This window comes from Triticum urartu, chromosome 4, assembly GCF_003073215.2.
Source record: "Triticum urartu cultivar G1812 chromosome 4, Tu2.1, whole genome shotgun sequence".
Lineage (NCBI taxonomy): Eukaryota > Viridiplantae > Streptophyta > Magnoliopsida > Poales > Poaceae > Triticum > Triticum urartu.
The window spans coordinates 50361346-50367177 of NC_053025.1; positions in this window are offsets into that span (position 1 = coordinate 50361346).

A 5832-nucleotide genomic window follows, 5' to 3' on the forward strand; every position below is an offset into this window, starting at 1 on the left:
CGAGTTTAATGTGAGTGTTCCACATGAGCGCTGGACTAGCGTGTGAATGTTTGGAATTTATTACATTGTGGCCTCAATTAACTGCATGAACCACTGTAACAAGATACATAGTTGCTTATATGTCAGACAGCAGATTGTTGATTGTTAGCTGGTCGATAGCCTAGTGTTGAAGCGAGCTGAGCCAATGTGCCGTGTTTTGCACAACTGCTTACAAGTGGGGTAGCACCAACAGTGTTTACAAGTACTTATGTATACGTCGGTGCACGGTTCTCGAATGAGTGCTCTATTTCATCAAAACACACACTGCTCGTATGATAAACCATGACAACTTATGTCTTACCATGCCATGTTCATGAAAAAACTAGTGAGGACGCATCTGTTTCGGCAACAATTATGATGGTTCTCACATGATTCACGGGCACACAAAAGTAGCAGCAGTTCCCATAGACGGATTCAAACAGAGTACTAGCCCCAGAGGGGTCGATAACAGGCAAGGTTTGGATAATTAGACACAATCCAAACTACTATTAAACACTAGTTGGGGCAACTATTTCATGCCTCGATCTAATTTGGGCTGGACACAAGACGGACCTTGCCATGAACATCATCGAGGACGTCCCGTAGCAGCTCAATCATGTGATCCTTCATGAAGACAACCTTGTGGCCTTGCCACTGATAAACTTGTTTGTGGAGGCATGCCACGTCATCTTCCTGCGTAAGCTTGACAAGAACAGTATTCCTCACAAACGAAGGAGTAGCTTTGAACTTCTTGTGCTTCAGTACACCCTGGAAAACACGCCTGACAACAGTGAGGCTGGAATACAACTCTTCATTGGTATAACCGCAAATGGCTTCCAGGATCCAACACCCTAAGAACTCTATTTTCCCAGTGCGTATATTCAGGTCGTCTGCCTCATAGTGAGTGACATGTACAACCACACAATCCTTGTCTGCATCAGGGCTCTAATTGAAACAGAAACAAATTCTGAATTACTTTTCAGTATAAGAAACACAAGTTATTTAAACCACTACGTATACCATGGCATCGAAGCTAATAAAATTTGTATTATTAATCACCACATACTTCCTTTTCTAAAAAAAATCACCACATACTTAGATGAAAACCCACAATCGAGATCGGCAAAGAAGGAAATCACCTTGGGCCGCTTAGCGGGGGGGGGGGGGGAGACCCGGGGGGGGGGGGGGGGGGGGGGGGGGGGGAGGACACATCCTCGAAGGGGGAAAACTGCTCCTGCAGTTCCACGGGGGATGTAACCACAAACGGGGCGTTGACTATCTCAGTATCTGGGGTCGCCTCGGTGGTTGCCTCCATCTTCTTGGAGCTCTCTGTCTCGTGGGGATCAGCCTCCCGCGTCTGCTCCAATATCGGCAGATCTTTGCCTGGTACTCCTTGGTCCATCATGAAACTGATGAATACTAGGAGACCACTGAAAGGAAAACACAATCGCAATGACAATGAAACGAAAAAGAGAGTGAGGATCGGTTACTGCTTTGCAGAAGTTCTTTTTTTTCCTCTGAACGAAAATATACCAACATCACGGATCCGCTTACCTTCCCTTCGTTCGGAGAAAAGAACAGTGGTAGATGCAAGTGTTGCCTTTCTTGAAGACGGTGAGGGAGAAGGGGATTCAGCGAAGAGTGAAATGATGGTTGCTTCGTCCGTCAAACATAGACTACGGGGAGGTGGGGTTTTGTGATACGATGGCTCGTTACTGCCGCGCTATGACCGGGGTGACTCTCCGCCTGCATACTGCCTTCTAATTTGGTTGATGGCATTTGGGCCCGCGCGCTGCATGGCCCGCATGTCGGTGAACAAAAGTATAACGGCATTCAGTAGAGGGAGACGTTTCAATGACCTAGGAGGAGCCAGAAGCGGTAGAGTGTCTCCACTGTACTAGTAGTAATTGTTTTTCTGGGTAGTTGTAGAGTGTCTCCACTGTACTAGTAGTAATTGTTTCTCGGGTCCCAAGACAAAATAGCCCATCCACACTAGTAAATAGTAAAATCAATTCAAAAGCCCATATATTTACTGAATGAGATGCGCTACCCACACCCAGCACACCGCCCCCCCCCCCAAAAAAAACTAGGTGCTCTTCTTCCTCCTCACTCCTACAGAAAACCCTAGCTCCCCTTCTTCCTCACTCCTACATAAAACCCCCAGCTCCCCTTCTTCTTCGCTCGCACTACAACTAGGCTTGTCATTCGTTACTCTGCTCAAATCCGTGAGCGTGACGCGACGCCCTCGAGGGAAATGGAGTCGGCTGACCCCAGCGCCAAGAAGATGAGGCTCCCGCCAGCGGCGACGCCTGTTGTAGATCCCGCACCCGGCAGCGCGGGGAGAAGCGGCGACCCCGCCCCACCGGATCCTAGGAACCCGTAGAATCTCGGGTGGACCGCATCAGCGATCTCCCGGACGCCATCCTTGGGGAGATCATCTCACTTCTCCCCACCAAGGATTGATGCTGCACCCAAATCCTCTCAATTCGGTGGCGCCCTCTATGGCGCTTCGTTCCCCTTAATCTCGACTGTCGTCAGCTATCTCTCTTCAATGATTTTGAAATCCCTAGAGCCATCATCTCCTCCCACCAGGGCTCCATTCAAAGCCTCTGCATCCTGTCATGCTACCTGAGCAAGCATACCATGCCCTGCACGGTGGACGTCTGGCTGGAATCCCCTAAATTCACAGAACTACAGCTGCTTGAGTTCTACTATTCCCCTGGAAATCACATACCACATACCGAACGCCATGAACTTGTGCCCTCAGCACTGATGTCCATCTCGGGGTTTTCATCCTCTCTCCACACCGCCACCTTTGCGCAGTGCTACCTATCAGACAATCTGGTACTAAACCTTCGACTCCCATTTCTCAAGAAAGTTTCACTTGTGCGGGTTCGTATATCGGAGGCCTCATTGCACAGCATCATCCACTCCAGTTGCCCTGCGCTGGAGTGCTTGGTGCTTGTTTTCACAGTTAGAATCGGTTGTCTCCAAATAAAGTAGCCTAACCTTGTAAGAATTGGAATTTCTTTTGACGGAAGGCAGCTCATCATCCAAGATGCCCCTTCACTTCAAAGGTTGATCCTTGATTCTAGTTATTCACCGTTGCAAATAACCGTCCTCTCTGCGCCTAAACTGGAGACCTTGGGTGTAATACATGATATCTGTGCTCATTTCAATATGGTGTTTGGCTCCACAGTTCTTCAGGTACATTATATTATCATCTACACTTGTAACCATAAGCTGTATTTTAAATTTCTGCGCATAATTTATATATCATCTTGGAGTACACATTTTGTACTAATATTATGTTGGGCCATTTGCATTTCTGTCCCTAACTCGAACCACCTAATCAGATATACCCCTAATTCGAAAGCCTGCTCAAATTTGCCCCTCCGCCATTAGGTGCCCTTACAGAAAAGCCCTTCTGCGCCGTTACCGTCCGGTCAAACAACTTTGACCGTCCTGAAAAAAATAGCAAAAAAATTTAAAAAAATCTAAACTTTTGTGAGATCGAAGATACTCATGTGCGCAAGGTGCGTGCAAATTTTTGTGCTATTTGGACATTCCAGGAGCTTGTGGCGAGGAAAAACAGTTAATATGCACGCTTGTGAACAGTAAATTTGAAATAAAATAGCAAGAAAATTCAAAAAAATATGAAATTTTTTGGCATCAAAGAGGCTTGGGTGCACAAGGTGCTTGCAAGTTTTTGTGATCAAACGACTTGCGAGGAGCTCTCGCAAGAAAAAACAAAATAGTCATTTTTTCCCAAGTTTTTTCCCGGGCCAGATTTTGTTTTTTTCTCCACAAGCTCCTCCAATGTCCAAACACAACAAAACTTGGCACGCAGCTTTTAAACCATAGCCTCTTTGATGCCAAAAAGTTTCATATTTTTTTGAATTTTCTTGCTATTTTTTTGAATTTACTGTTCACAGGCTTACATATTTACTGTTTTTCCTTTGACACGAGCTCCTGGAATGCCCAAACAGCACAAAAAATTGCACGCACCTTGCGAACCTAAGTATCTTTGATCTCACAAATTTTCAGATTTTTTAGATTTTTTTTGCTATTTTTTGGGGCCGGTCAATGCCCTTTGACCGGCTTTGACCGGACGGTAACGGCGCAAAAGGGCATTTCTGTAAGGGCACGTAACGGCGGAGGGGCATTTTTGAGCAGGCTTTCGAATTAGGGGCAAATGTGAGTAGTGGGTTCGAGTTAGGGACACAGATGTAAAAGACCCTATTATTTCTATGCTCAATGAAGAGTTTCTCCATGGATGGCCTATCAATGGTGCTGGATTCTGTCAAGATCTTATATATCCAAATGAATAGTTTTGATCTGAACAAGATTATTGGCTTGCTGCAATGCTTTCCATGTCTGGAGAAGTTGTATATAAAGGTGATAATTTCACGCACATTGGAAGCCCGCATGTAGTGTGCTAGAATTAACCATTCAGCTGTTGCTCTTTCGACACTCTTCTTTTAGACCTTAACTGTTTTCAATCTTCAAGTCTATTTAGGCAACAGGATGGGGTAAGAAAGTTATAACCAATCGGTGGATTCGTAAGCATTGGGATTTTCTCACTTCTCATGAGATTCGATTGAAGACATTAACGCTAGAACAATATGTAGCCAACCGTGCAAACACAAGATTTGTCACATTCTTCCTGCTGAATGCGAGGTTACTATTGTCCATCCGGCTTAAGTTTATCACCAGCATGGTTTTGACGGATGGGTATGTCGAAGAGCAAAAAAAGGAGTTTCAGGTGGGAAAAAGAGCTTCTGAATGTGCCGGGCTTCTATTTACAACATATTGTGGTCATAATCCAGTAAATTTTACGACCCAGGATGTTCATTCTATGGACCTGACCGATGCATTTGACTGTGGCTACCGAAAACAGTGCTGGAGTTAGATGTTGTTGCCCTTTTCAATCTGTTTTTTTGTAAACCTGGTGAACAATTAACCCTCGTGCTTTTGTACAGTTTGTAAGCTGGAGTTAGATGTTCCTGCCCTTTTCGACTCGGCTGTGACTGTCATATTTTCTTTGAAACAAGGCAAATGGCTTGCCATTCGTTTAATTTAGAGTGAAATATTGTAACAAATCCAAACCAAGGGAAATAACATCACTCTCGCCGGCTGCTTGAGCTCACTGTGCATTACAGAAGCCAAGTGATTAGCACCCACCAGCACCCACAAACTTATTTCGAACTAGCACATCAAATGGGCTCTAAATTTTCATAGGAAAGGCTGGACATTTCGGCTCACGCCATTGTCAACGTAGTCAATAAACGAGAGAATTACACTACAAGTGGCTGACACCAGGGACCCAGCAAGTCGCGCAGTTTTTTTTGAGGAACAAGCAGTTGTTATTTATACTAGTTTTAGCGATGGATGAGGGTAACAACGGGGCTGTGCGGGGGCTGTGGCCCATCTAGCCAGGGGTTTATTTATGTTTACCACATCATGAGCCCAGTTGTGTTTTTTTCTTGCTGAAAATGGCTAGCCCGGTTCTATTTTTTTTAAAGAAATACCCAAACAAGGCCTACTTGCTTTATCGGCCCTGCTGGGCTGCAAACCTTTCAAGACGAGGAGAGTTCCATTCGGTTTGCCCAAAAATGGGCTATACATTTTTAAAACACATCAAACCGGGAATTAGTTTCATTTTTTTCATTACAAGATCTTAAATTCCATTGATTTTTATGCGTAGACAATTATTTGGATTTTATATTTATATAAATTATTTTTCAAAACAGTTTGAATGTGAATCGAAATTTCTGGATTAAAAACAGTTGACCGCGCCGAAATATGCAAAAA